The 21,952-nt window shown below is 34.5% G+C and overlaps 1 long non-coding RNA gene across 3 annotated transcripts in view; it reads right to left on the reverse strand.

Moving 5' to 3' along the window:
- The window catches only part of LOC134756859 (uncharacterized), a 211,846-nt gene extending 194,614 nt beyond the window's left edge, over positions 1-17,232 (reverse strand). For 2 of the 3 annotated variants that reach the window (XR_010130184.1, XR_010130182.1), the window contains exon 1: positions 16,994-17,232. This is a non-coding gene — a long non-coding RNA (uncharacterized lncRNA). The remainder of the gene's footprint in view (positions 1-16,993) is intronic. The other variant, XR_010130183.1, reaches the window with a different exon arrangement.
- Between the last annotated feature and the right edge of the window lie 4,720 nt (positions 17,233-21,952).

Here is a 21,952-nt window from a genome sequence, read left to right on the forward strand (position 1 = left end):
CTCTATATATATCTCTATATAGTGCTAAAATAAAAATTAAAAAAATACTGTCAATCAAGGTACTATACACAGCAAAGCTATCCTTCATAAATGAAGGAGAAATAAAGTCTTTACCAGACAAGAAAAATCTGATTGAATTCAAAACCACTAAAAGGGCCTTACAAAAAATGCTTAAGGGAGTCCACACCTGGAAGTGAAAAGACAATATCTGCCATTATGAAAATACATGAAAGTTAAAACCCACTAGTAAAGAAAACACACAAAGAAGGAAGAGAAAAAATTCAAATGTTACAGAAAACTACCAAACCACAATGATAAACAATAAAAGAGAAAGAAACAAAGGATATACTAAACAACCATAAATCAATTAATAAAATGACAAGAATGAGCCCTCACATATTAGTAATAACCTTCAAATGTAAACAGATTAAACTTTCCTCTTAAAAGATATGGAATGGTTGAATGGATAAAAAATGACCCAACTATATGCTTGCTATAAGAAACTCATCTCACCTATAAAGACGCACATAGACTAAATGTAAAGGGATAGAAAAAGATCCATGCAAATAGAAACCAAATGTGAGCAAGACCAGCTATGCTTATATCAGATGAAACAGAATTTATGTCAAAAGCTGTAAAAAAGAGAAAAAGATCATTTTATTATAATAAAAAGATTAATTCAGCAAGAGGATATAACGATTATAAACATATGCCCCCAGATATATGAAGCATATTAATTATTAGGTCTAAAAGAAAAGACTCCAATACAATAATAGTTGGAGACTTCAACATCTCACTCTCAGCATTAGATAGATCATCTAGACAGAAAATTAACAAAGAAACATTGGATTTAAACTACACATTAGACCAAATAAACCTAATAGACATGTACAGAATATTTTATCCAACAGCTACAGGACACAAATTCTTCTTAACAGCACAGAGAATATTCTCACAGAGAATTAGTATAACAGATAAGTCTCAAAAAAATTTTAAAAATCTCAATAATATCAAGTATTTTCTCAGACCACAATGGAATAAAACAAGAATTCAATGACAAGAGGAACTTGGAAAATTGTACAAATACATGGAAATTAAGCAACATGCTTCTGAATGACCACTTGGTGAAGGAAGAAATTAAAGAGGAAATAAAAAATTTTCTTGAAAAAAATAAAAATAAAAACACAACATACCAAAACCTAGGGGATACAGCAAAAGTACTGTAATAAGTGCCTACCTTAAAAAGGTAGACACATTTAAAATAATCTAATGATGCACTTGAAAGAAGTACAAAACAAGAGCAATCCAAAGCCAAAATTAGTAGACAATAAGCAATAATAAAATCAGAGCAGTACTACAGAAAATGGAGAATAAAGCATAGAAAGGACAATGAAATGAGGGTTGTTTTTTTGAAAAGATAAAATTGATAAACTGCTAGATAGATTAACCAAGAAAAAAAGAGAGAAGACTCAAATGAATAAAATTAGAAATGAAAAAGGAAATATTACAGTTGATACAACAGAAAGACAAAAGATCATTAGAGACTATGATGAACAACTATACACTAACAAACTGAAAAACCTAGAAGGAATGGAATTTTCCTGGACACATACAACCTTCCAAGATTGAATCAGAAAGAACTAGAAAACCTGAACAGACCAATAATGAGTAATGAAATTGAATCAGAAAATAAAAATCTTTCAACAAAGAAAACTCCAGGACCAGATGGCATCATTGTCAAATTCTACAAAATATTCAGAGAAAACTAACACTGGTTCTCCTCAAACTACTCCAAAAAATGAAGAGGAGGAAATTTTCTCTAAGACATTCTATGAGGCCAGCATTACCCTGATACCAACACCAGACAAGGACACAATAAAAAAAGAAAATCATAATTCAAGATGGATTAAAGACTTAACTGTTAGACCTAAAACCATAAAAACCCTAGAAGACAATCTAGGCCATACCATTCAGGACATAGGCATGGGCAAGGACTTCATGTCTAAAACACCAAAAGCAATGGCAACAAAAGCCAAAATTGACAAATAGGATCTAATTAAACTAAAGAGCTTCTGCACAGAAAAAGAAACTATCATCAGAGTGAACAGGCAACCTACAGAATGGGAGAAAATTTTTGCAATCTACTCATCTGACAAAGGGCTAATATCCAGAATCTACAAAGAACTCAAACCAGTTTACAAGAAAAAAAACAAACAACCCCATCAACAGGTAGGCAAAGGATATAAACAGACACTTCTCAAAAGAAGACATTTATGCAGCCAAAAGACACATGAAAAAATGCTCATCATCACTGGCCATCAGAGAAATGCAAATCAAAACCACAATGAGATACCATCTCACACCAGTTAGAATGGCGATCATTAAAAAGTCAGGAAACAACAGGTGCTGGAGAGGATGTGGAGAAATAGGAACACTTTTACACTGTTAGTGGGACTGTAAACTAGTTCAACCATTGTGGAAGTCAGTGTGGCGATTCCTCAGGGATCTAGAACTAGAAATACCATTTGACCCAGCCATCCCATTACTGGGTATATACCCAAAGGATTATAAATCAGGCTGCTATAAAGACACATGCACATGTATGTTTATTGCAGCACTATTCACAATAGCAAAGGCTTGGAACCAACCCAAATGTCCAACAATGATAGACTGGATTAAGAAAATGTGGCACATAGACCCATGGAATACTATGCAGCCATAAAAAATGATGAGTTCATGTCCTTTGTAGGGACATGGATGAAGCTGGAAACCATCATTCTCAGCAAATTATTGCAAGGGCAAAAGAACAAAACACCGCATGTTCTCACTCATAGGTGGGAATTGAACAATGAGAACACTTAAGACACAGGAAGGGGAACATCACACACCAGGGACTGTTGTGGGGTGGGGGGAGGGGGGAGGGATAGCATTAGGAGATATACCTAATGTAAATGATGAGTTAATGGGTGCAGCACACCAACATGGCACATGTATACATATGTAACAAACCTGCACGTTGTGCACATGTACCCTAAAATTTAAAGTACAATTAAAATAAAAGAAAATCATAAGCCAATATCCCTGATAAACATAAACACAAAAACTCTCAACAAAATACTAGCAAACTGAATCAGACAGCACATCATAAAGATAATACACAATGATCAACTGGGACTTAACCCAGTGATGCAAAGATGGTTTAACATATGCAAATCAATAAATATAATATATAACATTAACAGAATGAAGGACAAAAATCTATGATAATCTCAATAGATACAGAAAAAGCAATTAATAAAATTCAACATCCCTTTATGATAAAAATTCTCAAAAAACTAGGCATGGAAGGAACACACCTCAACATAATAAAGGGCATATACAATAAACCCCCAGCTAAACTTCCACTGGATTGGGAAAAGCTGAAAACTTTCTCTTTAAGTACTGGCTAAAGACAAGGATGCCCACTTTCACCAATCCTATTCAACAGAGTACTGGAAGTTCTAGCCAGAGAAATCAAGCAGGAGAAAAAAAAAGACATTCAAATTGGCAAAGAGAAAGTTAAATGTTCCTTTTTGCAGATGACATGACCTTATATCTAGAAAAACCTAAAAACTCCAAAAAACTCTTCGATCTGATAAATCAACTCGGCAAAGTTGCAGGATACAAAATCAACATACAAAAATCAGTAATATTTCTATACCCTAGTAATGAACTAGCAGAGAAAGAAGGAATCCCATGTACAATAGCTACAAAAAAATTTGAACTATCTAGGAATAAATTTCACCAAAGAGATTAGAAAACTCTACAACGAAAACTACAAAACACTGATGAAAGAAACTGAGAAGGCCACAGACAATTGGAAAGACATCTCATGCTCATGGATTGAAAGAATTAATATAGTTAAAATGACAACAATGTCCAAAGCAGTCTACATATTTAATGCAATCTCTATCAAAATACAAATGTCATTTTTCACAGAAATAAAATTCTAAAATTTGTATGAAACCAAAAATTAGCCTGAATAGTCCAAGCAATGCTGAGTAAAAGGAACAAAACTGGAGCCATCACATTACCTTACTTCAAAATTTATTACAAGGCCATAATAATGAAATAGCATGGTATTGGTATAAAAACAGCAACACAGATTCAATGAAACAGAATATACAACCCAGAAATAAATCTGCATACTTCCAGCCAACTGAATTTAAATAAAGGCACCAAGAACATACACTGGGGAAAGAACAACCTCTTCAATAAGTTGTGTTGGGAAAATCGGATATCCATATGCAGAGGAACAAAACTGTACCCATCTCTCACTATATACAAAAATCAACTCAAGATAAATTAAAGACTTAAATATAAGGCCTGATGCTATAAAACCACTAGATCAGTACATTGGTCCAGGCAAATATTTAATGGTTAAGACCTCAAAAAGACAGGCAACAAAAACAGAATAGACAAATAGGACCATATTACACTAAAAAGCTTCTGCACAGTCAAGGAAACAATAGACAGAGTGAAGACACAATCTGTTGAATGGGAGAAAATATTTGCAAACCATTCATTTGACAAGGGACTAATATTTAGTATATACAAGGAACTCAAACAACTGAACAATAAAAAACCAATAATCCCATTAAAAGTGGATAAAGGACATGAATAGACATTTCTCAAGAGAAGACATACACACAGCCAAAAGGTATATAAAAATGCTCAACATTACTAATCATCAGGGAAATGAAAATCAAAACAACAAGATAGCTTACCCCTGTGGAAATGGCTATTACTAAAAAGACAAAAAAAATAACAAATGCTAGTCAGAATGCAGAGAGTAGTGAACTCAAATACAGTGGTGTTGGGAATGCAAATTAAAAAGCTACTGTGATAAACAGTATGGCGATTTCTGAAAAAAAAAATAATAACAAAAATAGAGCTACCATATGATCCAGCAATCTCACTGCTACTGGGTATTTACCCCCCAAAAGTAATCAACATATCAAAGGAATTCCTGCTGCCCCATGTTTATTGCTGCACTGTTCACAATGGTCAAGATATGGAATCAATCTAGGAGTCCATGAAGAGATTGATGGATAAAGAAAATGTATATAAACACAATGGAATACTATTCAGATATAAAAATGAATGAAATTCTGTCATTCATAACATCATGGATGGAACTAGAGGACATTATTGTTAAGTAAAGTAGACCAGGAACAGAAAGCTAAACACATATTCTCACTCATATGTAGAAACTTAATAAGCTGATCTCATAGAAGTGAAAAGTAGAATAGAAGATACTAAAGGTTGGGAAGGAAGGGGAAAGGGTAAAATACATAGGGATTTGTTAAAGGACACAAAATGACAGCTAAATAGGAGGAATAAGTTATAGTGTTCTACACCACTGTAGGTTGAATATAGTTAACAATAATATAAGGTTTACGATAGCTAGAAGGAAGATATTGAATGTTCTCAACACAAAGAAATAAATGTTTCTCAACACAAAGAAATAAATGATGTGCTAATTACCCTAATCTGATTACTGCACATTGTATGTACTGAAACATTATGTACCCCATGAATATGTACTATTATTATTTGTCAATTAACATAAATTTCAAAAAATATCACAAAAACATAATGATTCTTTATCACAGGAAATTAAACCAATAAAACTGAAGAAGAATCAACGTTTTACAATATTCAACTTTACTATTCAGGAACATGGTATGTTTTCCTACAGTTTAAGCAACAGACATAAAACATGGCTTGAATAATTAATTTTCTTTACCTGGATTATCCACATTTCTTCTTAGCATTATTTATATGTCTTATAATTTCTACAGTTCTTATAAATGAAATTTTGATCATACATTACAAACTTTATTCTAGGACATAGAAAAGTTATTGATTCCTACATATGTTTTATAGATTTCATTCAGAGTCCATTCTTGTATTAAGTATACTTGGTTTTTGTCTCAAGTTCTTGGATATATAATCATGATAGTGGCTGAGTGACGAAATTGTATAATTTGTCCAGTATTTGTGATTTATTACTTAATCCACTATTAGCTAATGTTTCTCTTGTTTTCCTATTTGACTTGGTGATATTGCAAACTATTTTCATAAATTTCCTAACTTTAAAACATCCTCTCATCACTAAGATAAGCTCTACTTGATTATAGTAGTTTGGTCTTTTAATATGCTGTTATAATCTATTTTCTGGTAGTTCATTTACATACTTTGCTTCTAAATTCTTAAATGATTTTTGTCGTTTTTTTACTTGCATTGATTGTCATATTTTGACTTCAAGGTTTTTCTAACTTCAGAAAATAAATTGAATACTCGTTCATCTTTTCTTGTGCTCCAAAGAAAATTACACAGAATTAAAATTGCCTGATTTTGAAAATATGAAATACATTGTTTTTAAAACTATAAAGGATCTTTGGTGCCAATTTATTGAAATAACTATTTTATACTGATTTTAAGATATATGGACATGTAGGAGATGGGGTATACGGCTGTATATAAATTCAAGAAGGAAATTTGGTTTATTGTAATATTAAAAATTATTAATTTTGGGTGAAGCCATTTGGGTGGTTTTTAAATTGTTCTTTTTAATTTCTCTATGCTATTCTGTATAAATTACCTATAATTAACATATTATACCTACAGCAAAATGCTAAAACATATTAATGAAGGATATAAATTCCCACATTACATAATTCAGAAGTGCTGTAAGTGCCTTCAAAATATCAGTTTGCACCAGTTCTCAATTTCATGTAATATTTAAATATATTTATCTAAAATCAGGGGACTAAATTTATTCTGCAGAACTCGGCACACAGAGTTTCTTTACACAGAGTCAATAACCGAGAAAAACTTCCCTAAAAGCCTCATTACATAAAAATAATTCATTCCAAACATGATGAATATTGTTATAGTGCCAATATTAGAATAGCCTTATAAAATTCCATCTGTTTCTTATATAGATCATGAGTCTGAGAAACATAGACTTGCAATACATGAAGATAGAAATTGATGGATCTTTTTAATGGAGAATCTTTAAAGCATAAGATTCAATAGAAAGCATTTTTTTCGTAAAATAATTCCTCAGAAAAGAGGAAGATATCTTAGATGCATGTTCTTAATCTATTTCATTTTACAAATTGTTTTAAAGATTAATTGCAATCCTAATCAAAATCCAAATTCATATGAAGATGTAAAAGGTTAAAAAAGCCTAGTCGAAGTGTGAGAGCTTTTCCTACAATTTTCAAGATTTATTATAAAGTTCCAGTAATTAAGACAGTGCAGAGCTAGACACAACAGAATAAAGGGACTATAAACAGATCCATGATTACATGCATACTCATTATATACAAAGGTATTTCAATAAGTGATACTGGGACAATAAGACCTCTATACAGAGAAAATGACATTAGACATCATACAATACACAAAAACCAATGAATACATGTAGACCTAAATGGAAAAGGCAAACTACAAGGCTTTTAGAAGATAATATAGAATATCCTTAACTAGGAGACAAAAAGCTATCATACACAAGACCAAAATGTCTGTATATTAAGGAAAATGATAAATCCAACTATACTAAATTACAGAAGATACCACAAAGAGATATAAGCCAAAGAATGAGAAAGAATACTTATAATATATATGATTACTAGAAAACTTGTGTAAAGAACATTTGCAAATCAATATTTTTAAAAAGCACAATAGAAATGTGCACAAAATTTTATTTTTTGCTTTAAAAAAATTTTTTTTTGGCTAGATAGAATAATTTTTTTATTTTCTTCCCAACTTTTATGTTAGGTTCAGGAGTACATGTGCAGGTTTGTTTTATAGGTAAATTGCATGTCACAGGGGTTTGGTGTACAGGTTATTTCATCACTCAGGTAATAAGCATAGTACCCAATAGTTTTTAAAATCCTCACCCTCCTCCCACCTTCCATCTTCAGGTAGGACCCAGTGTCTATTGTCCCCTTTTTCACACCCATGTGTAACTCATGTTTAGCTACCACTTATAAGGGAGAACATGTGGTTATTTGGTTTTCTGTTCCTGTATGAATTTGCTTAGGACAATGGACTCCAGCTACAACCGTTTTGCTGCAAAGGATATAATTTTGTTCTTTTTATGGCTGCATAGTATTCCATAAAGTATATGTACTACATTTTCTTTATCTAGTCCACCATTGATGGGCATCTAGGTTGATTCCGCGTCTTTGCTATTGTGAATAGTGCTGCAATAAACATATGCCTGCATGTGTCTTTATGGTAGAATTATTTATATTCTGTGGGATATATACCCAGTAATGGGACTGCTGGGTCAGATGATCGCTCTGTTTTAAGTTCTTTGAGAAATCCCCAAACTGCTTTTTACAATAGCTGAACTAATTTACATTCCCACCAACAGTGTATAAGCATTTCCTTTTCTGTGCAATCTTGCCAGTGTCTGTTACTTTTAAATTTTTAATAATTGTTATTCTTACTGGTATAAGATGGTATCTCCTTATGGTTTTGATTTGCATGTTTCTAATGATTAGTGATGTTGAACATTTTTTCATATGCTTGTTGGCCGTGTGTGTGTCTTCTTTTAGGAGGTGTCTGTTTATGTCCTTTGACCTTTTTAAAATAGGGTTGTTTTTTGCCTGTTAATTTGTTTGAGTTCCTTATAGATTCTGGACATTAGACTTTTGTCAAATGCATATTTTGTGAATATTTTCTCCCATTCTGTAGCTTGTTGGTTAACTCTTTGGATAGTTTCTTTTGGTCTGCAGAAGCTCTTTAGTTAAATTAGGTCCCACTTGTCAATTTTTGTTTTTGTTGCAATTGCATTTAGAATCTTCATAATAAAATATTTGCAAGAGCCTATGCCCAGAATGGTATTTATTAGGTTTTCTTCTAGAGGTTTTATAGTTTTCTATTTTAAATTTCAATCTTTAGTCTATCTTGAGTTGACTTTTGTCTATAATGAAAGGAAGGGGTCCAGTTTCAATCTTCTGCATATGGCTAGCCAGTTATCCCAGCACCATTTATTGAATAAGGAGTTCTTTCCCCATTGCTTTTTGGTGACTTCGTCAAAGATCAGATGTTTTTAGGTGTGTGGCTTTACTTATGGGGTCTCTATTTTGTCGCATTGATCTGTGTGTCTGTTTTTGTACCAGTACCATGCTGTTTTGGTTTCCGTAGCCTTGTAGTATAAAATCAGGTAATGTGAGGCCTTCATTCTTTTTCTTAGGATTGCTTTGGATTTGGATTTTCAGGGTCTTTTTCGGTTCCATGTAATTTTTAGAATTTGTTTCTAGTTCTGTAAAAAATGTCATTGGTAGTTTTATAGGAATAGCATTGAGTCTGTAATAGGTCTGAGTAGTATGGCCATTTTAACAGTATTGATTCTTCCTATCCATAAGCATGGAATATTTTTTCATTTGTTTGTGTTATCTCTGACTTATTTCAGCAGTGCTTTGTAATTCTCATTGTAGATATCTTTCACCTCCCTGGTTAGCTGTATTCCTAAGCATTCTATATTTTGTGGCTATTGCGATGTGACATGCATTTTTGATTTGGCATTTAGATTGGACATTGTTGGTAGATAGAAATGCTACTGATTTTGGTACATGGATTTTGTATCCTGAAACTTTGTTGAAGTTGTTTATCAGATCTAGAAGCTTTTGGACAGAGACTACGGGGTTTTCTAGGTATAATAAAATCATATCATCTGTGAAGAGATGTAGTGAAGGGATATAGTTTGATGTTCTCTGTTATTTGGATGTTTAAAATTAGAATAGCAACCCCCTGCTCTTTGTGTTTTCTGTTTGTTTGAACCTATGGGTGTCCTTGCATATGAGATGGGTGTTCTATAAACAGCATATAGTTGGGTCTTGCTTCTTTATCAAACTTGCCATTCTATGCCTTTTCTGTGGGGATATGTAGCTCATTTATGCTCAAGGTTAATACTGATACATGCAGATTTGATCCTGTCATTATTTTGTTAGCTGGTTGCTATGAAGACTTGTTTGGGTAGTTGCTTTGTAGTGCCAGTTATCTATGTAGTAAGTGTGTTTTTATGGTGGCTTGTAATGGTCTTTTGTTTCCATGTTTGGCACTCCCATAAGGGCCTCTGGTAAGGCAGTCTGATGGTAATGAATTCCCTCAGCATTCATTTGCCTGAAAGGGTTTTATTTCTCCTTCACTTATGAAGCTTACTTTGACTGGATATAAAATTTTTGGTTGGAATTTCTCTTCTTTAAGAATGCTGAATATAGGCCCCCAATCTCTTCTGGCTTGTAGGGTTTCTGCTGAAATGTCTCCTATTAGCCTGATGGGTTCCCTTTGTAGGTGACCTGCCCCTTCTCTTTAACTGCCTTTAATATTTTTTCTTACTTACTGACCTCAGAGAATCTGATAACTACATGTTTTGGGGATGGTCATCTTGTATAGTATCTCATGGCTGTTCTCAGCATTTCCTGAATTTGAATGTCATCCTCTCTATTGAGGTTGTGGAAAGATTCATGAACAATATTCTCAAATATGTTTTGCACATTGGCAGCTCTCTCCCCCTCTCTTTCAGGGACACCAATGAGTCATAGGTTTGTCTCTATATAATCCAATATTTCTTTGAGGTTTTGTTCATTCTTTTTAATTCCTTATTGTTTATTTTTATCAGACTAAATTGATTTGTAAAATTGGTCTTCAAGCTATGAGGTTCTTTCCTCAACTTGATCTACTCTGCTGTTAATACTTCCAATTGTATTATGAAGTTCTTGTAGTGAGTTTTTCAGCTCTATCAGATCAGTGTGGTTCTTTTTCAAAATGGCTATTTAATCTTTCAGCTCTTGTATCACTGTATTGGATTCCTTAGATTCCTTGGATCGGGTTTCAACTTTCTCCTGAATCTCAATGATCTTTGTTCCTATCCAGATTTTGAATTCTAGAATTCTATGCCTGTCATTTGACCATTTCCGCCTGGATAAGAACCATTGCAGGGGAACTAGTGTGGATGTCTGGATGTAAGAAGACACTATGGCTTTTAAGTTCCCTGAGTTCTTGAGCTGTTTCTCTTTCATCTGAGTGGGCTGATGGTCATTTGGTCTTTGAAACTGCTTTTCTTTGGATTTTTTTTTTCTTTTATATTATTTAATTACCTTGAGGGTTTGACTGTGGTATAAGGTAGGTCGAGTTCACTAGCTTTGTTTCTGGAAAATTTCAGGGGGCTAAGGCTTTGCTTGGCACTCATGAGCTGTGGATTCTAAACCTGGGGGCTGGTACCAGGCCTATGGGTTTGTTCCCTAGCCCCTGAAGGTTAAGCACCTGCTGAACTGGAAGGGCTGAGGTATTCCTGGTCCACTGGCAACAACACTTCAATGGGGAGTGCAAGCTAATGTGCTTCACTGGGGGAGTGGCAGAGGGTCTGAGCTCATATGCACATGCCAGCAGTGGCAGTGGCATGGCAGGGTGCACATGTGTCAGTGGGCATGTGGTTCCAAAGGGAGATGGGGTGGCAGTGCAGTAGAGTACACGTGTGTCAATGGCGGTGGTGGGCTGTGCTTGTGTGCTGGTGGTGGAGGGGTGGTGTGTTCTACTTGCACACATGACAGCAATGCAGTGCACAAGCGCTGCAGATGAGTGCATGACAACAAAATGGTGGGGGGAGGCTACAGGTGGGTGGTTGTGCATTGGCAGGGTCCCTTCTGATGGAGTTCTCTGATGGTCATGTGCAGTCTGCCAGTGAAGTAGCCTTGGTGTTGGCTGCTAGGAAGCAACTTGTTAGGCACCTGAGGCTACAAGTGGGTGTGGCCAGGCAGGGACCCCATGAGAGCCTGGAAGACAGAAGGGAGTTCAGATCAGACTGGCTTCATCTCACAGGCAAGACAGCCCAACTCTGTCCAGGTCCAACAATCAACAAAGGCCAAAACCACCTAGAAGAGTGTGGCGAGCCTTTAGGGATGGCTGTCCCAGGTCATACTCCACTGCAGCCATTCCCATGCCATACCCTGTGGGCCTTACACAGACTAAAGTCCTGTCCCTGCCACCTCTCCAAACTGCTTTCCCTTTCAGCTTGTGTCTGTAGGGGCTGTGAGGTCTCCTGCACTAGGATTCTGGAGATCTTTGGCAGTATAATATAATATGCTCCCTCCTTACTCATTTAACTCACCTCTTCCCCAGGAACCACTGGGGTCCAGGAATGAGTCCTGGTACACAGTAGCCCTGTGCAGGTTTCCCAGCCGCCTTACTCTTCAGCCTAAGATCTATATCCTCCCTCTGTTTGTTCTCAATGCTTTCCTTCTGAAGATATGCCTGGAGTGTTCCAGTTTTTTTGATGGTCTAGTATCTCAGTGGGAGAGCCATCTTGGCTCCTTCCTGGGCCAAATAATTGAATGGGGATTTAACAAAAGAGGAAATCCAAATGATTAATAAACGTAGGTAAAAATACTGAACCCCAATAGTAAGTCAAATTTAAAATCACAACCACCATATTGCCAAACAATAAAAAATGTCTGTCAGTACTAGTTGTTGATGAATTTGTAGAGCAACAGAAATTTCCATACCCTACTACATAATAGGCAAATTGGAATACAACTTTGGAAAGCAATATAACATTCTCTAGTAAGTTTAATGACAGGCATATCTCATAACTTATCAATTTCAGATCTGAGAGTATACCCTGAAGAAATATATGCCCATATGCCAGGAAACATGTACAAAGATGTTCATAACAACATTATTTGAAATAGATTAAAAACAGAAAAAAAAGTAAAAAAAATCCACAATAAACTGGATGGCTTACTTTTAGACTTTCCATACAATGTCCTTTATACAAGGGAGTAATTGACAAAAGTGAATGTGCTAGGGCCACATGTAATAACAACAAAGCAAATAAATTTTACAAACAAAATGTGGAATAAGAGAATTCAGTCAGAATACATACATTTATATAAAGTTTAAAAAGATGAAAAACTAAGCTATCTCATTTGATGATGCTCCTATAAGTTAAAACCATAAACAAATAGAAGAAAGTTATTTTCAAAAGTTACCATACTGGTTATGGCCTTGGGAGAATGAAAAGACCATGAGGGGAAGACACACCTGGAGAGCATCAGGAGTGCAGAAAACATTCCATCTTGTGACTTGCCAAATGGTTACAGAGGCACTCACTTAATATTTATCATTTAGGATACATGTACTCTTCTGAATGTGTGTATATATCATAAAAAAATTGAAATATTTACATTGTTTATTAATTCCTGGAACAGTCTAAATCCCATGGGAAGTAACCATTTCCTGAAGATATGACAAATCCATTCATGCAACTCTCAGAACTTAGACGTTCTTATAAAAGTAATTATTTGATAATGTCTTTTTAAATTTTACTCTCTCATTAATTCATCTGCTCAGGTGTATATTTCTGAAATGATTATTTGCATTTTCCAAGAAAGTTACCCTTTGGGAAGATTTTTTCCATTATATTACCATAAAGTTGTCCAATAAAATCATATATTTTAGGTTATATATGTGTGTATGTGATTGCTGTCTTTTTGCCATTCCTCAATATTATGACTTATATGTCTAGTTATATATCTAACATTCTGTTTGTGGGAATTTCCAGCTTTTGCTACCATGAGTATTGCTGTGAACAATATCGTTGCATGTACATATTTTCACTTAATTGTCTTCATTTCTGTATGCTTTGCCAGATGCTTCATTCACACTATGGTAATGTCTGAGACTGTCCATTTCCTTATATCCAATATTAAATCTTAATATTACCATATATTTTAATTTTGCCAGTTTGATGGATAAAAAACAAATTCTTATTTTATAATTTGCATTCTTCTGATTATCAGCAAGCCTGAACATATTTTTTCATTACTTATTGTCCATTTCCATTATTTACATTTCCACTCACATGAATTGGTTTTCTATTTTCTTTTCCCAATTATACTTCTTGAATTTGCTTCTTTTACAATGAATTTACAGTTGGTGTATAGAACTGTTAACCCTTTGTCTACATCCATGTCAAAAAATTTCCCCATTATATCAGCTCCTTTTTTCTTAACAATTCTCATGTTCAATGTCTTTTGCCATGGAAGAATATTTATTTTTATACAATATTCCTTTTTTTCATTTAAGACTTTTGGGTTTTATTCCCTCCATAAGAAATTTTCACTCACCTTAATGTATGCAAATATTATTTTCTAAATTATATGTTTTCTATAATTATAGATTATATTCATAATTGTATACATAATCATATATAATTGTATATAATTATATAATGCAAAAAATTATCTGGAATTTAATTCTTTATATGTTGTAAGGGACAGCCTATTCTTTTTAAATCAACAAATATTTTTCTTCATTTGACTTTTCCATGACTGTCTTTGTATACACGTACCCTTTCTTTTGCTGATTGTACTAGATGAGGTATAATGAAGCATTCCAAAGTATGGTGTTTGAAGCTGTTTCGGCCCTGCCTATTGTTAGGTATATGAATGGGAGCAAATAACTATATGAATTTTCTGTTTTCCACTTCATCAGGCTTACTTTATCTCCAATAATACTTTGTTCTACTTAAAAATAATTTTAATTGAACATCTAGATAATTTCTTTTTGCTAATATTAATGTATTTAATGGTGTACTTTTTCATAGATTTTTGCTTTTACTAGAACCACAGATTTTGTTGTGAACTATTATCCTTATCCTAATGCAAAGAATTGCCCTTTTGATTTCTTTTAGAACAAAGAGTTATATAGGATAGTGATTCAAAAAATACAAATGATTGAATATTTTTATATTTCATAAATAAAGTTATTTATTGCATAAACCTCAGTATTTAAAACCTGCTTTGGAGTAATTACTGAGGATTTCTCTCTTCTCTGATACACAGTCAATTTTTATAAGTCATCCATGGGCACTAGAAAAGAAGTTGCTTTGCAAATCTTTTTGCAATGTATAATATTTAATGCAGTTTATTCACTAGATTTATATGTATCATCTACATTATCCCTAGCCATTTTATTATAATTTATCCTTCAAAGTGTTAGAAATGTATATTAAATCTTCTGATTACTACTGTTGAAAATAAACATACGTTGTCTTATTATTTATACTGTTCTTGCCATTATAACCTATAGACACTTTATAGCCAAAAGAACATTTCTTTCTGGTTATGAAAATTCTCTAGGCTAAAGAGAGAGAGCAGAGATGTTTATTTATATTGGAAAAATTGCCAGCATGGGCTAGGGGGGTGAGTTTCAAACTTTCCTATGTCTAAATAGAATAGTCGTAGTTAACATACACAACTTGTAGAATTAAGCGTGATGAGGTTGTGTGTTAACACTGGCCAGTTTTCATTTGAAAATTTAAACTAGTTTAAGTAAAACAACAACAACAAAAAACTGATCTAAGGAAATAATCCGTAGAAAAAGATGAGATAAGATAACCCTGGTATAAATAGTTCCAGCCTCCAAAAGCTGTCAGCAGTCTGTGCTTCCTCTGTGTTCTCTCAGATGGAATAAGCCCAGGAGTATAGAATCATTGCTTATATATTTTCAAACTCACCCAGAAATGGTGGGTGGGGAAATTCTCCTGCATTCACTTCAATCAGAAAAAATTCAGTGAAGTGTTTTGATTGATTTGTTGGCATTTGAACCCATCAAAAAAGCAAGGGCGGTAGTCCCATGAATGCTCAGATCTCAGGCACAGGTCTGCCTCTGTGGATCAGGAGATGGGGTGCTGTCATTGGCCACACTCATGGGGTTACAGTGGGAAAGGAGTTGAAGAACAGGGTATGACCCTAGAAGAAGATGGTAAAGTGGTGCAAGGAAGAAGAAAAGTATTGTCTCTCCAAAGGGAAAGGGAAAGGGGAAGAGGCACTAAGAATAGTTTAATTCAGATGTGGGAAGAGGATGTGCAAGGAGAAGCAGCAAACATTTAAAACAGTCTGATGATGGAGAGGCAGACCCACAGAACTGTGGAACTGTGAATGTTAGAAGGACATCATTCTTGAGGTTCATAGGAAGCAGAATGCCTCACTCTTTCCCTTGAGTTGTCTATTACAAGGTCCTGAATTAGAGTAAAAGTGCCATCTAAACTCTGGGCTTTTATCTATTTATTTATTTTTGAGAAGGAATCTCACTCTGTCACCAGGCTGAAGTGCAGTAGCGTGATCTCGGCTCACTGCAACCTCCGCCTCCCAGGTTCAAGCGATTCTCCTGCCTCAGCCTCCTGAGTAGCTGGGACTACAAGCCCGTGCCACCACGCCTGGCTAATTTTTGTATTTTCAGTAGAGACGGGGTTTCACCATGTTGGCCAGGATGGTCTCGATCTCTTGACCTCGTGATCCACCTGCCTCGGCCTCCCAAAGTGCTGGGATTACAGGCGGAAGCCAGCGCGCCTGGTCACTCTCGGCTTTCAAATACTGTCTCAGACCAAAATATTATAATTTTACTATGTATTACCCCACACTAGGACAACCAAAACTTTGCAGAAAGTACAAACAGTGATAGTTGCGGAGCCTGGCCTAGTAAAATGGCTTCTAAAAGGAAAAAACAAGGTTAACTGCTGACGGGGTAGAGAAGAGGGAAAAAAAAAAGGTTTAAAAATGCCTAGAGAAGAACTTATTCTTACACAACTGTTTTCTTTACCAGGAGAAAAGCGTAATTACTGTCTGATGGAGTAAAACCCGTTGGCTGGGGAAGCGGAAGTCTCCAGAGATGTGGTGGAAAACGCCAGCCAGCCAGCTGTGTGGGACCCTTGGGCCGTAAGTCCCAGCCATGGTAAGGATGGGGGGGGGGGGGGGGGGTAGAGGGGAGCCGTTACTCGCAAATCTGACTTGAAAAAGGAAGGAAAAGGCCAGGAAAAGGCTTTGGAATGACAGGGGGTAGGCGCATGGTTTCCCCCACCCTCCGAAGTCCCAGGATGAAAAGGTTTAGAAACCACAGTGAGATTGTTTTGAGTCTCCATTTCACTCACCGCTTCTCAAGTCCCCACGTTGCGCGCCAAAATTGTTGTAGGGCTTTTCCTTAGTTCCGTTAAAGACGGGGTTCTTTGTCCCACGGCCACAAAAATTCAGGCTCGCAGACAATTTGAATGATGAGTAAGACCAGGTTTTATTGGGTGGAAAGAAAGAAAAGGGGGAAACAGAGACTCTCACTAGGCCAGAGTCCCTGCTACGGCACTTTGCCTGGCGGTTTGAATCCCAGGTTCCACACAGGAAGAGGAGGAGCCAGGCTCCTCCCCGCTGCAAAGGGTAGGAACTTCCCAGGGCTGTCCTCAGTGCAGAGGCCGGCAGGAGTTTTTTCGGGCCCCCACTCGTACCTGGCTGTCTCATACTCACAAGTTAAATGCCTTATCCATCTTAACTAAACACTTATTATACACTGTGGCTGTAACTTTTGTAGTTTGAGGTGTGACAGCAAAACTAGAACATATTTCTTTTTCACAATTTTATAGAAAGTTCATTCTTATTTTAGATCTTAGAAACCTCAGCAAATGATTTTGTTTTCTTTGCTTACTAAGTGAAGAACTTTCAACCTTTTTACTTAAAGGCAGCCCTTTACAACTTCTCTTTGGCATATCTGAATTGTCATAATCACTACTCTTTTGCTTCAGGGACATTATGAAGTAAAATAAGAGTTACTTGAAGACAAGCAATGTGATACCATGACCCATGATCTTGTATCCAAGATGGCTACTTAGTGACCAAAGTGCAGACAGTGTATACAGCATGAATATGCTGAACAGAACGATGATTCATGTCCTGGGTGGGATGGAGAGGGACAGCATTAGATTTCATTAGGCTACTCAGAATGATCCACAATCTAAAATTGTGAATTGTTTATTTTGGAATTTTCCTTTAGTATTTTCAGACCATGGTTGACTACGGGTAACTGAAACCACAAAAAGTAAAACAACAGATAAGCAAGAACTACTGTATTTTACACAGATGGTCCCCAACTTAAGATGATTTGACTTACAATTTTTTACCTTTACAGTGATGAGAAAGTGATACACATTCAGTAGAAACTGTACTTTGAGGACCAATACAACCATTTTGTTTTTCACTTTCAGTACATTATTCAATACATTACATAAGATATTTAATACTTAATCATAAAACAGGCTTTGTGTTAGATGATTTTGCTGATGTAAGTATTCAAGCATTTTTAACGTAGGAGAGGCTGAGCTTATAATGTTTTGTAGGGCAAGTGTATTAAGTGCATTTTCAACCTAACTGTATATTCAACTTACAATGGAGATATAAACTCATTGTAAGTGGAGGACCATCTGTATACTGTTTCTATATTGCTATTTTGTCATGTAATATCACCTTATAAAAATTTTATACCTAATATTCTTTGAAAACTTAATTTCTAATTATTACCTGATTCCAACATTTGACTATACTAACAGGTAGTTATTTTCTTATACTTGGACATTTATATTATCTTTACTTTTTACCATCATAAATAATGTTGTATAAACATTTAAAAATATAAATCTTTGTGGATACCTCTGAATATCTTTTAAGTATAAAAAATTTAATGTTGGATTACTGGTTAAAAATGATAGAAATTTTTAATGATGTTTATACATTTCACCAATTTATTTTTCTAGATGGTTTCACCAATATCCATTTCCACAAGAAGCCTTATGCCCGATTTCTGAAAAATGATTTTTAAATTTTTGCCAATTTCATACATGAATACTAATATTACATGTTGATATCATTTTCTTTAATTTTAAATGTGATTGAATATTTGTTAATTTCTTTATCATAATTTCTGATTTTCTATATTTAGCAATGTTTTAACTGTATATTATTTTATTAAAATATATGTAATATATATTTATATATATTTTTTCCTTTTGCTTGATGCCATCTTTTTTACTGTATGCTTTAGAATTCTTTCTCGAGTGACTAATCAAATAGTATGTTTTCGTCTAGCTTTTTATGGTTTATGTCCGTTTAATTAGTTGATTCATTTACTATGTAGTTACATGTATAAGGTAAGATAATAATTTAACTTTTCTTCTGAACATTAAAAAATCTATGCAGTTTTTAATTAGCTTGCAATTTTTTCTTACAGCTGTACTAAAATCTGTTCCATGTGTTTTGTTCTGACAATTGATCTCTCTGAGTTTGCACTGCTATCATACTTTTTATAATGTGTATTTATTTTGATTATTTGAATAGCACTGGCTGTCTTCAAAATATTTATAAAATAAAACACAGTATAAAAAGAGAAAAATAAAACCCATGAATGATTTCATCATCACTGATAACATTTCTGCCTTATTTTGTGCAGTCACAGTTTTGTGCACAAAAACAAAAACACAAGCACTCTAAAGTGATATGGAAGAATTGTTTCTATTTTGCCTTCTGAATGATTGATTTCATTTTTGCCTGGATGTACTCTTTTTTGCTTCAAGTAAACTCTTTAATTCTGTTATTAAATTTTGAGTTTCCTTGTAATCCAGTTTTATCTCATCTTTCTGCTACTCTTTCACTGAATGCTGTGTTTTCTAACTTCTTAACAAAGGTGTGTGAATATGCTTAAAGATTTCCTTTTGTTCTATAGCAAATTCTCTCCCGATGTATTAATATTTGTTTTCTTTAACTCTTTAGAATCATGTACATGTTAACTTTCATTTTTCTTATTTATCTATTTCTATCTAATTTATCATTTATCAATCAATTTACCTACCTTCTTACATACTCATCCTTGTCCTAGAACATGAAGAGATTCAAACAGACCCAATGCCTACCAATAAATAAGCTGGAACTTTATCTTGAGCAGGTACTCTGTCTTTGCTGTAGTACTACAATATTATAATTTCTTTCTCATACCAATAGCTGAAGGGCAAGATAACGAGAACAACTCTCAAGATAATTTACACTTTCTAACAGGAATGCATTTAGCGTAGCATTGATAGATTTTGATTGGAATTTCTTCACCTCCTACAGTCTGTTTCTGTGATACAACAAACGCATTAAATAATTTATAAGAATGATCACCTCCATGAATTGCTACTAGTGGTTTTTTGAATATGTTTTCCCAAAGTGCTTTATCTGCTGGGACTTTACTTCCCAGAATGTAATATGTTATCCCTCAATTTCCTTCAATATTTTTTTCTTCCTTGGAAGTTGAAATTTCTAGTTGGATGCATGAAGAAAGACAGCATCAGGGAGGTAGGGAATGGAATCGTAATAGAGAGACGTTAGCTTGGTGTTTGGGTTGACACAACCAGAATTATCAAATCAGGAAAAAGGGAGTTAGTAAAAGGCCAAGTGTCTTTTCATCTTTTTAATTCTCAGATTGAGAAGCCTTATTATGGTTTTCAACTGAGCTCCAAAGGTTTTGTGGTTAGCAGAAATTTCTCTGGTGTGGCCAGTAGACCAGGTGTATATTTCTGTTGCTAGTATTACTAAGAAATTTCTTCTTTTCAGGGCTCCATTAGAATTTTAGTGACAAATTGGAAGAGGCTGACGCAGGAAGTATGGTCTTAGAAAATTTTAAACCAGAATCCCCCAGAGTATTTATATTTGCCATAAAAGGCTCAAGACCCTAATTCATGGAAATCTGGGGTTTATGTTTCACTATGTACAACATGGGGTTAGAAAGTAGACTCCAGTTATACTACTTCTTAAGATAATTTTTTTTTATTTTTTACTGTGGACTGTCTTCAATTAAGAATCATAGATAATAACAGTATTTATGTTGGCTAATTAATATTAAGCAATTTCTACATTCATTTATACTGCTTAAGATTGTAAAATGCAACATATAATGTGGATAGTATTCTAGTTTTTACGAGGTGTAAAAAATGTAACTATTTTATAAAATAACTTTATTAAAATAATTTTACACTTATAATTCAAAGGCCAATAATGTAAGTAGTAATTTGAAAGATCATTTTCAAAAAATTATTTACTTAAATACATAATTTTATTTCTTAGTAATTGACTGTCAGACAGAAGGGGTGGGGAACAATTAATGCTCTTTCAGAGAGAGGCTCCGACTCTTCTCATTACACTGCAGCAATTTTTCTTCTAAGAAATTCAAATTTTAAAACAATCACTATATTTTATCCAAGAGAATAACCTTCTTTTCTTGAAAGAGATTCTACTTAATTTTGAAGAAAATACAATTATCCTTAAGAAGATACAACTCTAAGATTAGTAAAAGATAGGGTTTTGAAAAAGCATTTAGAAGAATGTTTCTTTGCCCTTTTTTGTGGCATTTTCAGTAAAATCCCTGTCGTTTATAATTAAGGGTTCCTATTCTAATGTTCTATTCCAGTAACATCATAATGAAAAATACTAACTTAGTCTAAGCAAAAATGATGATTAGAAGTGGAAAGATTGGTAGAACCCATAAAGCTCAACTCCCTTATTTCATCTGAACCCCAGAGTGGTTAAGTGACTTGCTCAAACCTATACAGCTTCTGATTGCCACACTGCAGGCCACAGGCAGCTCACTAGACTTCACAGTCTGCTGAAAATTGTATTGTGTCTCTATGATGCAATGAAATGTTGGCTAGCCTATTTACGCTCAATAGAATAGATCGATGACATTGGTACTTGATGGGATACGTCTGCTTCGAGATATACCTATTCAGCCTACTTCAGGTCTGAGTGACTATTCTCCATTATTTAACCTATGATTTCCTTAATGTGTCCCTGCCAAATATCTTTTGTGCTTAATAGGAACAAAATGATTCCACCTACACAACCCCAGGAAAGTCCTGGTAAAAATATATTAAGATAGTACAAGATAATGAAATGATGACAAAGACATGATGAGTAAAACTCATTGAATCTCAGTGTATTTAGGCATATAGATTCTAAACTACCATGCCATTTTAATTCCTGCTGTCCTCCTTATTGATTTTGTGACCTTGGGAAGCCACCAAACCACGCTGTCCCTC

The sequence above is a fragment of the Gorilla gorilla genome, chromosome 13 (assembly GCF_029281585.2).
Source record: "Gorilla gorilla gorilla isolate KB3781 chromosome 13, NHGRI_mGorGor1-v2.1_pri, whole genome shotgun sequence".
Classification (NCBI taxonomy): domain Eukaryota; kingdom Metazoa; phylum Chordata; class Mammalia; order Primates; family Hominidae; genus Gorilla; species Gorilla gorilla.